Genomic DNA, 16,959 nt, shown 5'->3' with positions numbered 1-16,959 from the left:
GAGTACCAGCTAAACGGACAGAGCCGGAAATGGTGCTATGGCTCAAGTAGTAGAGCGCTAGCCTTGAGCAAAAGAAGCTCAGAAATAGTGCCCAGGCCTTTAGTTCAAGCCCCAGGATTGATACGGAAAAAAAAAAAAATAACAAACCAAAACAACAAAAACAATGTGACAGAGTTTTACACTTTTTTTTTAAACCTTCTCTCAGTGCTGCCTAAATTTATTTCCTTTTCAGATAGTGTGACACAAGGTAGTTAGCAATTCCAGCTGGAAGTAAAAGAAAGCCAGTAATTCAACAAAAATCTCCGAATGGGGTCTCACTCTGTGATTAGCTTTGTCTGAGTAACACACGCATTTCTGAACCAGTCCTTGCAGCCAGGTGAATGTGAGGTTCTGATTGCCCATCTTGGAAGAGGTACCCACCCTTTGAAGAAGCTAGAATGTTCTCTGTACCTCTCAGTGCAGAAGGATTGAGAGTGAGGGAAGATGATTCTTCTCCAAAAAAGTCCGGGAACCATTTGTGAATGGTGGGTAGGCAAAAGCAAAGGATGTCCAATATAGTAGCTTTTGAATCAGTGTTTACTCAGTGAGTGAATTAACAGACGAATGAGCAAAGAAGCCCTGCTGCTGCTCTGAGAGCTGGGTACACAGTACTTGGAGTGGAGGTGTTAACAGATGGAGCCTGTGCAGAGACAAGGAGAAAAAAGAGCCTTGAAATCAAGTCATTCAATTAGCTGAAATATTTAACAAGTAATAAGAGATGGATGAGACATATGATCACTCTGTGCAAACAAGTAAAGGGCATCCACAGGGAAAGAGTGCCTTAGGACTCTCTTTTATGTCCTCAGTGCATGGCTAGATACATTTTTTATCACCTCACTTTTATTATTATTAACTAATTTATGTTGATCATACAGAATCCAAAAATCCACAAGAAAGTGAGCATCTTCATAATAACCATGTAAGGTTATTCACAGCTAATATTTTGGCACATGGTCTCTGGTTATTTCTCTCTCTACTCTCGTTCCAAAACATTCTGATTTAATCTTGAAAATTAAAGTTTTAGCTAAAGAAACTAAACTAACAAAAACCTTAGGAACTTAAGCTCCATGTTTGTGGCTCATTCCTGTAATCCTAGTTACTCAGGAGGCTAAGATCTGAGGGTTCAGGTTCAAAGCCAGCCTGAACAGACAAATCAGAAAGACTTATCTCCACTCAACCAGCAAAAAGCTGGAAGTGGATGTATGGGTCAAGAGGTAAAGTGCCAGCCTTAAGCAAAAAAGTTTAAGGACAACAGTGGGGCCCTGAGTTCAAGCTCACTACTGGAACATTCACCAAAAAAAAAAAAAAAAGCTAGGAGCTTGTCTTAGGCCTTCAGGTCTGTCAGGGTCAGCTATCCTCTTATTTTCTAGATCATTGATTTGGCTGCTGTATATCCAGTGATACTACATGTTGGAGTTTCGCCGTAGTTCTGAGAATCTTCATTTAACCACTATTTGCATGTCCACCCACTCATCTTCATTCATGTACGCAGAACCAATGTTATCAAGTGGGATAGCAGGGATAGTCCGGAGCTTAGCAGCCCTACATCATTTCCAAATGCATTAGGTATGCAGGACTGTGATGCTGCCCTTTTGCACCTGCCCCACACAATTACTTGTAGACAATTAACAAAGCAGAAAAAAGAGGAAGTGAGAGGATCTAAAGTGTTCTGATGGAGTCTGCTCAGCACGTGCTTATGCATGGTTTTCATGGCATGGCTCGCCTCCCGTGGCTCTTTCCTGGTTCCTTCATGGTTTATACATGTGATGCCCTTTTTCTCTTTTCATTGGTTGAATGGGCACCCAGGGCATTATGGGAAGAAGTGTTAGAGCAGAAATCTGAGGCACTTGTGAGAACAAGAAGCATCATGAGGGGTCATGTGTTATTAGCCAAGCCTCAAGTCCATCATTTTGTATCCTTCTGCACCTTTCTGTCTCTCACAGATATGCAGTCTTGCTGGGATCCTGTGTTCCACCACTGCATATAGACAATGGCCTTGGCTTCTGAACCCTAGAGCAGAGCCCATGATACACAGAAAGCTGTGATTGTGACCTCCTCTGGTGTTGTGACACATTTCCCCTAGCCCAACGAGACTGGTTTTACCTCCATTTTGCAGGAGAGGAAGCTGAGGTTTGGTGGGGGCCATTCTTTACGCCCAGCCTTCTGCGATATCATCAGATATCACGAACTTCTTCTTGATGTTCCTTTGCTTTAGATATGTCTGTGGTTTAGGGCTTTAAAAGTATCTGCAAGCCAGTGCTGGTATCTTATGCCTGTAGTTCTAGCTACTCAGGAAGCTGAGATCTGAGGATTGCCATTCAAACCAGCCTGGGCAGAAAAGTCGGTGAGATTCTCTATCTCCAGAAAACCAAAAGTGGTTCTGTGGCTCAAAGTGGTCAAGTGCTAGCCTTGAAGGAAAAAGCTCTGAACCTAGGCTCTGAGTTCAAGCCCCATGACCACCAACAACAGCAAAGGCATCTATAACCTTACAAAGGTATTTGCTGATAGTCTGTGTACAGAAACTGCCATGTCCTAGGATCTAGGTGACCACTGCCTAGGGCTCCTGTTTCTTTTTTTCTTTTTCTTTTCTTTTTTTTTTTGTGTCGATCATGGGGCTTGAACTCTGGGCCTGGTCGCTGTCCCTGAGCTCTTCAGCTTAAGGTACCGTAGGGTTCCTGCCAATCATTGTCAGGGTGATGATGGTGTTTCTTTCCAGACCTTTTTTTTTTTTTCTGTAGGGATTTCAATCGGCTATAGACCAGGATGTTTCTTTTTTTTTTTTTTTTTATTTTTTTATTGTAATTAGTAAAAGGGTTACATGATATTTGCCAGATAGAAGGTGCATTAATTCACATACATTGATACCCTTTCACATTAGACCAGGATGTTTCTGTTGCAAGTAACTGAGTAGAGAAGGATAAGTTTCAGGCATATTTTGATCAGGGCTCTGGCTTCATCTCAGGGTAATTCTCTGGGTGCTGCACTTCCACTGGCTTTGTTCTCAGCCCCACTTCCTTCATAGTAGCCTAGAGAAAAGAGCTACCTTCTCTCCACAGCTGTTAATCAAAATGTCTGAGTTTCCCTCTGATTGGACCATTGCCCAACCAGTCATGGAGGTGGAGGATATAGGATAGCACTGATTGGCTTATTCGACCATTCATGGCCCCTTTGGAGTGAGAGAAGAGGTCTACAACACTGAGGGTTGCTCCATGGTGGGGAAGAGTACAATAGATGTTATGGAGAGATATAACGCCCATCTCTGCATGGTCCGTCAAGTAGGTCATTATTCCTACTTTACAGGTGTGAAAACCAGCTTAGAGAGTTGAGGTCACTGCTGGCCTGGGAAGCCAATGGGATCTGTCTGTGGTTGTGGATTCCACTTGCCATTTCCTCTCCCTGTTGTAATGATTGTAGAGACAAAGACGTTGCTAATAGAGACCTCAAAAAGGATTGTCTAAAATCCGCCCCTCCCCCCCACCAAGCTAGGCCTGGGGAGTAGTTACTGTTTCCTTTTCATTTGAAGCGTTCATTGAGGGAAATCTTGCCCTTTTTCTTTAACCAACTATAAATGGGAAGAAAATGCTAGAAAATTCAGGTAAGCAAGACATAATCCAGTGAGCTTCTGTGCAAAGCAGAATTAAGGCCACCATCAGGGCTGGCAGTTTTGCCTAGTGGTAGACCCAGGTTCAATTCCTCAGTACCACATACACAGAAAAAGCCGGAAGCGGTGCTGTGGCTCAAGTGGTAGAGCGTTAGCCTGGAGAAAAACCAAGGACAGTGCTCAGGCCCTGAGTTCAAGCCCTAGGACCGGCAAAAAAAAAAAAGGCCACCATTAGCTTTAAAGTGATAGTGTAACTACTCACACTGCTTTTTATTCCTTGGGCCCAAGTTAAATTGAATCTTCAAAATACAGAATACCTTTTATTTCAGCAGAGACTATTTAAAACTAGTATGATTTCTGGATTAAATTGCCAAAATGAGGGCAAAGAAGCTGCGTTTGCTGGCTTTCTCTAGACATAACAAGCAGAGTAAAGGCATAATAATGATTTGCTGGAAATCATTTATGTGTTGGTGGCATGTGTGTTCAGACTGTGTGCCCTGACCCTGTTGTGAGTGACCCGTATTTGGTGACTGAGGAAAGGGCACTCATCTGTTCAAAGGTCTCCTGACCTCTCCAGTTCTCATTGTGGGGGAACTTAAACACAAATGGGAGATCCAAATGGTATTTGACAACCAGTTAGCAAATAGTTTTTCTATTTGGTGTTCTGCTTTTGGAGTTCTTGCGCGCATGCGTGCGTGCGTGCGTGTGCGTGTGTGTGTGTGTGTGTGTGTGTGTGTGTGTGTGTGTGTGTGTGTTGTTTTGTTTTTGTTTTGTCATGGGGCTTGAACTCCCTCTAGGCACTGTCCCTGAGCTCTTCAGCTCAAGGCTACCACCCTACTCATGAGCCAAGCCCCATTTCCCACTTTCTAGAAATTAATTGGAGATAAGAGTCTCAGGTCCTTTTGTGCCCAGGCTGGCTTTGACCCTTGATCCTCAGATCTCAGCCTCCTGAGTAGCTAGGATTACAGGCATGAGCCACAGTGCCCGGCAAAATGCTTTGTTTGTTTTGTTGTTGTTGTTGTGTGTGTCTGTTGTGGGACTTGAACTCTGGGCTTGGGCAGTGTCTCTGACCTCTTCAGCTCAAGGCTACCACATTACCCACAGAGCCACTGCTGCACTTCTTGTTTTCTGGTACTTAATTGGAGATCAGAGTGTCTGGGGTGGTGTGGAGGTGGGAGGCCGGAATTCGGCCTAGTGGTAGAGTGCTTGCCTAGCATGCACGAAGACCCAGGTTTAATTCCTCAGTATCATATACATTAAAAAAAGCTGGAAGTGGTACTGTGGCTCAAGTGGTAGAGCACTAGCCTTGAGAAAAGTCCAAGGACAGTGCTCAGGCCCTGAGTTCAAGCCCCATGACTGGCAAAAAAAAATGAGTGCTCAGGCTAGCTTTGAACCACAATCCTCAGATCTCAGCCCTCGGAGTATAGGATTATAGGCATGAGCCACCATATCCAGCTTGAGTTCTTGTGTTTCTTTTTCATTTCCCCCCATATTATTACTGATGTTAACCACATTGTGATGTTTGCTCACATTGATGCTGTGTGTCTTGGGTAGAGACTGGATGGAAACATAATTTTCTTTACTCATAGCTGTAATAGCCTCCTGTGTCTGTTTACATCACTATAATCATGAGCTCTGATTTGGAGCCTGGCACACTTCAAATGGACCCTGAAAAAGTATAAAATGAAAGGAAGATTAAACAGAGCTGTGGAAGGCTTAGATTTAAAATGCCAGGTAAAAACTGAAAAAAACAGGCTGGGTGCTTATGCCTCATGCTTGTAATCCTAACTGCACAAGAGGCTGAGATCTTGAGGATGGAGGCTCAAAACCATCCCAGCAGAAAAGTCTGAGACCCTTGTCTCGACTATATCAGTGAAAAGTCACAATTGCAGGTATGGCTCAAGTGGTAGAATACTAGCCTTGAGCTGAAGAGCTCAGGGACAGTGCCCAGAGCCAGAGTTCAAGCCCCATGACCAGCCAAAAACAAAAACAAGAAAACCAAAACAAAAAAAATGATTGCTGACTCTAGAAGGTGACGATTGTGATTGTTGTCATTAGGGCTGACATTGTAGGACCTCCAGCCCAGGCAGGACATGGAATATTTCACAGACATTCTCGGATTTGGTCCTTACTCTGCACGAAGAGCTTTGGGAAATCGGATAAGGAAGTGTGTGGGGGGGGTGATACCTGTCCAGTTATGCCAGCCAAGTTGGCTGACCTAGACAGACCATCTGCTACAGACTAGAAAGAAGAGGTTTGCTGGATGTATCCTGTTGACCCCAGCGGGATCCCAGTGGCCTATCCTAAGGTTGAGATGTTGTTACCACAGCATCCCCTAGCCAACTCTGATAGATCTAACCATCCTTCTAATAAACCACAGCGGATTCAAGCATCAACATTAAAAAGCATATGTCACAAAGTTAGAGACTGAGGGTGGATTTATTTTGACTTGTGGCTTGGCAAAAGGGAAGAGGGCATTAAACTCGGCTGTTAATCGTGGGTTCGTTGGTTTGCCCATGAAAACCACTCTGTATGTGTCTCAAGGAACCAGGTTAAATAAATTAATGAAACATTGCTTGGTATTTTTTTTGCCAGTCCTGGGCTTGAACTCAGGGCCTGAGCACTGTCCTTGGACTTTCTCAAGGCTAGAGCTCTACCACTTGAGCCTCAGCTCCACTTCCGGCTTTTTCTATATATGTGGTACCAAGGAATCGAACCAGGGTCTTTGTGCATGCTAGGCAAGCACTTTAACCACTATGCCAGACTCCCGGCCTTGCTTGGTATTTTTATACTCTTTTCTCAATAGAGTACACAGTAGTGTTCATCAAACCTCACCCCATTATGTACATTTGACACCTAGAAGGATTGCTAGGTTTGTAGGTTACTGCAAGGTAAAAAGGGGAGCTGTGTTGTATTATGTTGAAATACTTATGAGATTTGTGACTGGATCCCTGATGAGTTTCTAGGAGGTCAGAAGATGTTCCAAAGGGAGAAAAGAGCTCTCTGATAAAGGCCTGGAAGCAGGAACCAGTGTTCCCTGGAGCCCTGTAAGCACTTTAGTGAAACCACCACTCCCCACTACTGCACATGGCTGGGAAATCCCAGCAAACGTGTATCTCACTTATGTTTTCATCATGTAGCACAATATGAGTCCTGACTGGTTTAATGATGGGACAGGTTTGTGTGTAACAAGAGACTGACAAGGGCAATAATTCCATCGACTCCCTTGTACCCTGAAGAATCCAGACAACATACCATTGGTAGAGATTCCCCCCCCCCCCCCCCGAATCCTGGGGCTTGACCTCAGGGCCTGGGCACTGTCCTTGAGATTTCTTTTTTCCTCAAGTCTATCACTCTACCATTAGAGGCACAACTCAACTTCTTTTTGTTGTGGTTCATTGTAGATAACAGTCTCAAGGACTTTTCATGCCTGTGTTGGCTTTGAACCATGATCCTCAGATCTCAGTCCCATGAGTAGCTAGGATTACAGGTATAGCCACTGGTGCCCAGCTCTGGCTATACTTTTGTAAGTGAAAAGCTTTGGGTTTCTTGTACTTTTCGAATTAGGTCAGTCAGCCGGGCTACTCAGGAGGCTGAGATCTGACGATGGCAGTTCAAAGCCAGCCTAAGCACCAAAGAATGGGCGACTCTTTATCTTCAGTTAATCACTAGAAAATGGGAAGTAGCTCAAGGGGTAGGGCATAATCTTGAGCAGAAGAGCCCAGGCCCAGGGATAGGGCAGTAACCTTGAGCTGAAGAGCTCAGGGACAGTGCCCAGGCCCAGAGTTCCAGCCCCATGACCAACAAAAAAAAAAAAAAAAAAGAATTTTAGGTGAATCATTCAGAAACTCTGATACAGGCGTCATGAATACAGATAACCTATTACATTAAAATGCAAACATGGAAATGGACATGACAGATATTTATTCCAAATCTGTGAGATGAGGAAGACCAGATGTTTAGACAAGGTACATTTTCCCCTGTGCCTTCTCTGAGCATTGCAGCTGGGCAGAGGGATGTATCCTCTTGAAGCCTGTGTTCTAACATGAACTATGAAGTGGGCACTAGGATTTTAGAGAAGAAGTTAGCTAAACTTTGGGATTTGGCCATGTGTTTGTTTTTGTGTTATTAGTAAAACCTTATGCAATATCCCTTTTGTGAAGTTCAAAAAGTAAAATTAAAAAGTAACTATTATGCAAGCTTTTTTTTTTTTTTTTTTTGCCAGGCTCAGAGCCTGGACATTGTCCTTGGGTTTTCTCAAGGCTAGAGCTGTACCACTTGAGCCACAGCCCCACTTCTGCCTTTTTTTTGTTTCTACATACATGGTATCAAGGAATCGAACCTTGGTCTTTGCGCAGTTAGGCCAGCAAACTCCTGGCCACTTGCTAAGCTTTTAAAATACTTTTTAGCTCACTTAACTACTAATCCTTACTGTTCTAGCAGAAGCTCAGATCTCAGATACTCGGTCCCTAGCGAGTGACTTGGTCATCTAAGCTAATTTTGAGGGGTGCTCCAGTTTCCCTCTCTGGGCTGCTTATCTGAGTTGCCGGGTCCTGGTCTGTCACCACTTGCATGAAGTGCAAGTTTTTGTCTAGCCCACAACAATGTCATGTCTTGGACTGGTTCAGCCATACGTTGTGTCCAGTACTAGGCTTAGTGCTGGCCCTGGGAGTAAAGGAGTGACAAAATGGCTTAGCCCATGGGACCGGGAGTTTGGCCTAGTGGTTAAAGTGCTTGCCTAGCATGCATGAAGACCCGGGTTCGATTCCTCGGTACCACATACATAGAAAAAAGCTGGAAGTGGTGCTGAGGCTCAAGTGGTAGAGCTCTAGCCTTGAGAAAGTCCAAGGACAGTGCTCAGGCCCTGAGCTCAAGCCCAGGACTGGCAAAAAAAAAAAAAAAAAAAAGGCTTAGCCTTTCCCTATATGGAGCTCACAGTGTTCAAGGAGTGGCACACATAACCATTATTCTGGCGGCATGTGTCCTAAATCAGAAACGTGACGCTGTGAGAGCTTGCACAGCCAAGAAGCCCACCTGGTTTGCTCTAAGTCTGCAAGTTGCAGACAGGAACCAAGGCAGGCAGGTAGGGACATCAAAAGTGGTTGATTGACAGGGAAAGAGCCCCTTCCCCAGCTTCCTTACACCCTCCTACAGACAGCACGAAAGTCCCTGTGGTTTGATGATGCGCAGGACAAGGCCTGACATCTCCATACCAGGCCAGAAGGAAGAATTCATACCTATTGAGTTCACAGGATCAGTCATCTGTAGCATTTGTTTGGCATCACCAACATTGGTGGTGTTTTAGAGTGCCGAGGGCTGGTGTGTTGACTTTGGTTAAGGTGGCTGGTCAGGAGGCCTTAGATGGTTACCATGTGACAGCTTCAACTGTCTGCTTGTGCTTCTTTTCAGCTGGGCAATTAGTGGGGAGAATTCTATTGACGTAGGAAATAATTTAAAAGATGTTAGCCTGCAATTAAAAGTTCAAGGTGAATTGGCTTTTTTTTTTTTTTTTAAATCAGCTTCACGGTACCTGGCTTCGTCTTTGCTGTGTGGTTCTGTTCAGAATGTGGAGACAGCCCCAAGTCTTCTCTCTGCTTTGGCACCTCCCTCTCCTCCTTCCTGTTCTCCATCCTGCTTGTTGCATGGCCCTCAGCCACATTTGCTGCTGCTTCTCTTCTACTGGCCTTCTGTTGAAACTCTTCACATTTCAATTGCTAGGCTTTTGAAACAAGATTGTTCACATCATGAAAGAGAAATAAGAATGTTGTTTTTCTCCTGTTATCATTGAGTCTTCACTTGTTTGGTCCTTTTTTTTTTTTCCTGTACCATTTCTCTGCAAGAGTCCATATTTTTTAAGAACCGCAATCGGTACATAGACAGACTGGTCCTTTGTTCTTACAAGTCAGTTGTCACAAAATTTTAATCCCTAGATGACTACTATATGAGTGAGGCACTGTTTTAGGGGCTGGAAATATACCTGAACAAACCAGACATAAGTTCCTGCTTGTCTGTCATGAGAGTCCTTATTATCTGTCATGGAGAGAGACAACCCATATTATGCAAACTAAGGAGGAAGGTGTTAACCTGAAGAGAAAGCAATAGAGTTAAAGATGACTGCAAATACTGATATTTAAAGCATTATAGAATATTTTCCATGTTTCTGCCATCTTTCTTGGGATCAGTAGCTATATATTATCTTGATGTGAATGGATTACAATTTATTTAGAAAACTTGTGGGTTACTGAGCACAAACGCACTATGCTGAAGTGAGGAAACAGGCCCACAGAAAAGAACAGACATGCTAAGATCTTACCGCTCCTGTGTAGCAGAGCAGACACTTAAATTTTAGTGAAAATGGCTTTTATTGTATAAACAATTCTTTCAGATTCCTATGATTCTGTTAACATGTGGGGTTTTTTTTGTTTGTTTGTTTTGTTTTTGTCAGTCAGTACCAGGGCTTGAGGAGGGGTGGCCTGGGCAAGAAGTCTTTCTTTTTCAGTTAAAACCTTGGCTTGGAGAGCTAGCTCTCAGTAGCTCACACCTATAACCCTAGCACCCAGAAGCTGGGATCTGAGGATCTCAGCTCTCAGTCAGCTCAGGCAGAAAAAGGTGTCACTCATCTCCAATTAGCCACCAAAAAGTCAGATTTCCTGGTGGTAGACAATTTTTTTTTTTTTTGCCAGTCCTGGGGCTTGAACTGAGGGCCTGGGTACTATCCTTGGACTTTCTCAAGGCTAATAAGCTCTACCACTTGAGCCACAGCACCACTTTTGACTTTTTCTATATATGTGGTACTGAGTAATTGAACCTGGGGTTTCATGCATTCTAGGCAAGCACTCTACCACTGGGCCAAACTCCTGACCCCATAGCAGACAATTTTTCTTCTCTAGTTGACAGAGACTCTAAAATCTGCAGATGACAAATGGGCATCAGGAAATTTAGTTCTGTGGATATGCAGGGCTGAAGGAACACAAACAGGGGGAGAAAAATGAACTTGTCAAGAGGGAAGTGCAATGACAAACATTCCCTGACCTCGAAGACACCTCCCTTTAGCTAAACTCTAACCGGACTCCTGAACTAGTTATAGTGTGAATGTACAGTGGAATATTATATAGCCTTTTGTTAAGGAAGCCTGACTGAGATATACTGGGAGGGGGTATAGAAGATGATCATTCTGATAAGAGACATTTTAATAAAAGTATGTGCATGGCTGGATCATGGGTATATTTTCTTATGCTCACGTATGTTTAGATTTTTTTTCTACAGCATCAGGGTGACACAGGCATGCGGGCTAGAGCACATGTCTTACACTATGCTCAGGCACTCTTTTCAATCATTCCCCTCTTTTAATTTGTGCATGTACTGGGGCCTATAAACCCTGGGCTTTCAGCTCTTGCTTTTGTTTTTCCCGTCAAGGCTGGTACTCTACCCCTTGAGCCACACTAGAGTTCTGGCTTTGTGCTGCTTAACTGGACATAAGACTCATGGGGTTTGTCTGCCTGGAATGACTTCAAACTTAGATTCTCAGATCTCAGTCTCCTGAGTAGCAAGGGTTACAGGCATGAGCCACCTGCATCTGGCTGTCTTCAATTAAGTTTTTACAACCCATGTGTTGGGAAACTGAGAGGTTTGGATAACCGGTATAAGTTGCAGAGCAGGTTTTTAGACCCTGATAAGGTTCTATCCCGAGCTTTGAGGGGGCTTCTGTTTCTACTTTACTATGCTTTGTGAGATTTCATGGCAGAGGCATATGGATGGATGGGTGGATGAATGGATGGATGGATGGATGGGTGGAGAAATGGAGAGGAGGGGTTAGGATAGGAGAAGCAGCTTCTTTAGAGAATTTGACATCTGGGGTCACCAGTTCTTCCTTGAAGGTCTGAAGCTTCCGTGTGCAATTTTTAGTTGCCTAAGCCACTTCCAGCATGGTGTTTGGTTGCCCCAAGGCCACACTTTTCCCAAAGCCTTTGCCTAAAGGCTCTCTTTCCTGGCTTAGCCCATCTCTTACAAAACACCCATTGCAGAGGAAGGCAAGGCTAAGCCAGGCACAGAGGCTGTGGACTTTAGCAACTGAAGGAAATTGTGCTATCTCCACATGATGAAATACGCTACAGCTATTAAAATAATGCTAACCAGACAGCACAGTGTAGAAACATGAAAAAGTATTGGGAAACACTTGCACATATCTGAAGATGCCGGCAAAGGCAGTGGGAGTTTACTTGGACAAAGGTCTGAAGAAGATAGGAAAGAAAGTTGTGTAAAGGTTCCATCCATTTACTCTACCCTGTGTTTCCTGGTCCTTCTCCTCCAGTCTCATCCAGTCACAGATTCTTCTATACATGTGATGACAGTATCTTCATTCTGGTGCTTCATTTTCATTTCTACTACCAGACTTCTTTCTTTTTAGTCTAGGCTAGGGGCAGTGATAGCCCCAGGCCCTAAAACCAGCACTCTGCCACCAAGCTCCCCCTCCAGCCTGGATACTTGTGCTCTCCAGGTTCTTCTACAGTGTCTTAAGACTTCTCGACCTCCATTCCATCTCTCCAGGCGCCTCACTGGGGAGGACACTGTGGTTCCATTAGGGTTAGGTTTCTTTTCCTTTTTTTCTTGCCAATACTGAGGCTTGAACTCAGGGCCTGGCTTCTGTCTTTGAGCTTTTTTTTTTTTTGCCCAAGGCTAGCACTCTACCAGTTGAGCCACAGCTCTACTTCTGGGTCGCTCTTTTGGTGGTTAATTGGAGGTGAGAATCTCATCCACTTTCCTGTCCTGGCTAACTTCCATCTATGATTCTCAGATCTCCGCTTCCTAAGGAGCTAGGACTACAGGCTTGAGCCACCAGGGCCTGACTTGCTTCTGTTTCTCCCTTGGTTATAAGATTCTGTTTACTTAACAACTGCAATGAGGAGCCTTAATGTATCTTACTGCCTCTGCCCTGTGCGTTATTGTTGTTATTGTTATTGGCTTTCTCCTTTTCCATTCTCCTATAGACCATGTTCAAAGGTTCTAACCTCTGAAGCCTTCGTACCTGTCCCAGGGAGAGTTGGTTCCTCTGCCTCCCTAAAGTTCCACAATTCATGCGGATATAATTATGAGATTAGAGCCCCTCTAGAGCAGAGACTTCATCTTACTGCTCTCCTCCTGAGACCCTCAGTATTATGCCACCGGCAAAAATACATGCTGATTGAATGAATAATTGGTCCAGTGAAGCAGTGTTGTTATGTTTTAATTGTGTGCGTGTGTGTGTGTGTGTGTGTGTGTGTGTGTGTGTGTGTGTGTGTGTGCTGGTATTAGACCTTGAACTCAGGCCCTTGCATTCTTACTTGGCCTTTTTACCCAAGGCTGGCCCTCTACCCCTTGAACCATACCTCTACTTTTAGCTTTTTGGTTGGTTAATTGGAGGTTAAAGATCTCTTGGATATATATGCTTGGGCTGGCTTTGGGTCTTGGTCTTCAGATCTTAGCCTCCGGAGTAGACAGAATAACAGTTGTAAATTAAAATTGGTTTAATAGAAAGCAAATCTGCAAAGGAAACAGCCTTTAAAAGAAAGCAACAGAAAGCCAACAGTGGCTCACGCCTGTATTCCTAGCTACTCAAGAGGCTGAGATCTGAGGATCCTTGTTCAAAGCTAGCCTTGGGCACTACAAAGCTGGGAGACTCATCTCCAATTAATCTCTAGAAAATGGCTCAAGGGTAGGGTGGTAGCCTTGTGCTGAAGAGCTCAGGGACAGCGCCCAGGCCTACAGTCCAGGCCTCAAAGAAACAAAGAAAGAAAGCAACAGAGCTGGGCATGGTGGCTCATGCCTGTAATCCTAGCTACTCAGGAGGCTGAGATCTGGGGATCATGGTTCAAAGCCAGCCCATCTTATCTCCAATTGACCACTAGAAAACCAGAAGTGGGGCAGTGGCTCAGTGGGTAGGGTGGTAGCCTTGAGCTGAAGAGCTAAAAACAAAACAAAACAAAGAAAGCAACAGAATTATTTGTTGTTCATGGGGCTTGAACTCTGGGCCTGGCATCGTCCCTGAGCTCTTCAGTTCAAGGCTAGTTCTCTACCACTTGAGCCACAGTGCCACTTCCCATTTTCTGGTGGTAAATTGAAGACAAGAGTCTCATGGACTTTTGTGCCTGGGCTGGCTTTGAGCTATAATCCTCAGATCTCAGCCTCCTGAGTAGCTAGGATTACAGGTGTGAGCCACCAACACCCAGCCAGAATTTTTTGAAATGTAGAAAAGTACAGGCAGTGAATTAAAAATTGAGAAACAAAGAACTATGGAGTGAGTAGACAGATTGTGTTTCTTTTTTGTTTTGTCCAAGAGTGGGACTTGAACTCACTCATTGACTAGACTTCTATCACCTGAACCACCCCTCCAAACCCCAGATTGGGTTTCAATCTTGGACTGCCAGCTGAGTCCCAAGCTTCCTGTGTAAGATGGACATTTAAAAAAAAGCCAGAACCACGTGACGTGTCTGTGGCCAGCAAAAGAGGACAAAGTAGTTAATAGGCTCACTACAGTACGGAGATCACATGTCATGGAGAGGCTGAGGCCTGTGTGTGAACAACGTTTTAGTGTCCTTCTGCTTGGTTTTGTAATCTAAAACTTGTGGGGTTCAGCCTCAGCTGAAATTTGATAATACTCATGCAGACTAATGAAAGAGTTGTGAAGAGCAAGCTCAGCACTTCTTGTAGTGTCTCATTTTCTGAGCCAGTTTCCTTACCTATACTTGAGGAATGGTATTTACCTCTCACAGTCGGAGAAAGGAACATAGAAATAGGTGTGTGTGTGCGTGTGTGTCCCATAAGGCTTGAACTCAGGGTGCTATCCCTTAGCTCTTTTGGTTCAAGGTTAGTGCTCTGCTACTTGAACCATAGCTCCACTTCTGCCTTTTTTGGCACTTGATTTCTTGGTCCATGTGTACCCACCACCCTCACATACCTGTCCAGTGCCTCTGATATGAGTTCTCATCAACCACATATATCTAATCCAACCTTGCCAGCAAAAACAGAAATCTCTCCCATAGCATCTTCAGCACCTGAACTTCCAGGTTAGTTTTATATCTTTCATTACAGACAGATCCTAATTGTAAATGTCAGTTTCTTCTAGGACAACCTCTTTTAAATCATGTGAAAACTAAAGCCTGTCTGTTGGTACTGTTGGTACCAGTTTATCTCAGATGAGCAACACAAGTGAGATACCAGCCTGGGGATCTGACAGTCCATTGGTTACTGGTAATAATCAAGTGGAACATGTCAGGTACGGGTGGGAGGTGAGATCTGACAATTGAGGTTTGAAGTCAGCCAGGGCAGAAAATAGTGACACTCTTATCTCTGATTAACCAGCAGAATACTGGAAGTGGAGCTGTGGCTCAAAGTGTTAGAGCACCAGCCTTGAGCAAACTGAGCCTGAGCCCAGGCCCTGAGTGCATCACTGACATTTAAAAAAAAGGGGGTGGGGGCTGGGAGTTCGGCCTTGTGGTGGAGTGCTTGCCTAGCACGTATGATGACCTGGGTTCTATTCCTTATACCACAAACAGAAAAGGCTGAATTCTGAGAATCACAGTTCAAAGCCAGCCTGAGCAGGAAATTCTGTGAGTCTTACCTCCAATTAACCACCTAAAAACCAGAAGTAGAGCTGTGGCTGGCTCAAAGTGGTAGAGTGCTACCTCCAGCAGAAAAGCTCAGGAATAGCACCCTAGGCCCTGACTTCAAGCCCTACAACCACTAACAACAACAAGAATCAGAAACAAATGAAATTTTCTACAGTAGACATGTTAACAGGGGTGGGGAGTTTGGCCTAGTGGTAGAGTGCTTGCCCAGCATGCATGAAGACCTGGGTTTCCATTCCTCAGTACCACATACAGAGAAAAAAATGCTAAAAGTGCCACTGTGGCTCAAGAGGTAGAGCTCTAGCCTTGAGACAGCCAAAGAACAGTTGTCAGGCCCTGGAGTTCCAGACCCAGGACTGACCAAAAAAAAAAAAAAAAAAGTATAGGATCCCCAGTCTTCCAAAATAGTTTGACTAAGGTAAAGAAAGGTCTGAGGCCCAATTGTATACAATGTGGTACCTTGTTGCATACCTTTTGACCTCTTCCTAACTCCATGGGAAAGAAGCCAGAAAGACCAACTTTCAGTATTTGGGGTATGAAGTGATTTTTATTGGCCACCATAGACTAAGGCCAGCCGTGGCTGAGATATTGGTTGACTAGAGGGGCTAATTCATGAATTAGGGCTTTATCCATAGGCTGGGTTTATAAGTCATACGATCTTCTGAGATCATATGCAGATTTGAATTACTATATATATATATATATATACTTTCCCGAGGGAGAAAACCCATATTTTTAGGGGATTTTTCCCCCTCCCTTTTTGCAGTTAGGCCTTAGCCTCAAAGCCTTTACAACCACTAAAGTTATTGATCAGATCTGGGGGCAGTAACCGTGCTAATCTTTTTACACTATGTTAGTGAAAACAAAATCTGGGCGTTTTTATTACAGGATGTGAATGAATGACCCAGTTCAGATGAGGTGTTGTGTCCTCGTGGAGTGCATATTTAAAGTTCCCGGAGTGGCAGGGGGAGGAACGGGCCTCAAGCCCGCCCAGTGGGCCCAGGACACCCGCGTGGTGTGTCTGGACGTGCGGTGAGCCGCGGGCCGGCTCCCCAGGGCGGCCCCCAGAGACCATCTCCGGGCCCCGGGGAGCCTGCCAAGCTCGCCTGCCGCTCGGGACCGGGCCCCCAGGGAACAGGGCGTGCTGCAGGGAGCCCGGCCAGACGCCCCAGGTGTGCGGGGCTGGAATGTGGCATAGCCGGGGGCTCGAGCCCTGGTCTGCGCTCGAGAGCTCCACGCCTCGGTGTTTCCGAGCTTGCAGAGCCGAGGCCGGTCACGGGCACCTCCTGAGCTCGCCTTCCATTTGAAGACCCCGAGCATCCGAAGCTGTCTCGGCGCCGAGGCGCTGTCCCTTTAAAAGGGGCGGGGCGTGCCCGAGGCTGGCCGCGCCCCCTCGGTCTCGGAGCCGCCGGACCACCTGTCTCCGGACAGGCCACGCCCCTTTCTGGAGGGCGGGGGAGGTGGGGGCGGAGAAGGAGGGCTTGAGGGTTTACCTTGCGGGGCGGGCGCGCGGCGCATGCGCAGGGCCGGACAGGTCCGCGGCGCCCTCACTTCCTGGCATTCCCCCTCCCCCCTCTCGCCGTTACCCTGTACATCCGGGTCACTTGCCCTCCGCTCGGAGTCGCCGCGGCCGCCGCCTCCGTCGTCGCTGCCGTCGCCGGGTTCGTCGCGGCTCCGCCTCAGGGGCAGGTGCGGAGGGGGCTCCCGGTCCGGCTG

The 16,959-nt window shown here is 45.5% G+C and overlaps 1 protein-coding gene and 1 long non-coding RNA gene across 7 annotated transcripts in view; one reads left to right on the top strand and one right to left on the bottom strand.

Moving 5' to 3' along the window:
* The window catches only part of Cyrib (CYFIP related Rac1 interactor B), a 112,897-nt gene that overhangs the window by 32,764 nt on the left and 63,174 nt on the right, over window positions 1–16,959 (top strand). The gene's annotated exons all lie outside the window — the stretch shown is intronic.
* On the bottom strand, window positions 190–16,946 carry LOC150059247 (uncharacterized). 2 transcript variants are annotated; one of them, XR_016536704.1, is made up of 4 exons: window positions 16,830–16,946; window positions 9,171–9,359; window positions 8,878–9,072; window positions 190–679 (listed from the first exon to the last, which is right to left on the bottom strand). It is a non-coding gene; the product is annotated as an uncharacterized LOC150059247 (long non-coding RNA). The 2 variants fall into 2 exon arrangements; XR_016536705.1 differs by lacking the exon at window positions 190–679 and adding an exon at window positions 5,242–5,308.

The sequence above is a fragment of the Megascapheus bottae genome, chromosome 9 (assembly GCF_031878675.1).
Source record: "Megascapheus bottae isolate mThoBot1 chromosome 9, mThoBot2.hap1, whole genome shotgun sequence".
In the NCBI taxonomy this organism is placed as follows: Eukaryota; Metazoa; Chordata; class Mammalia; order Rodentia; family Geomyidae; genus Megascapheus; species Megascapheus bottae.
This window is presented reverse-complemented; position numbering and strand designations above follow the sequence as displayed.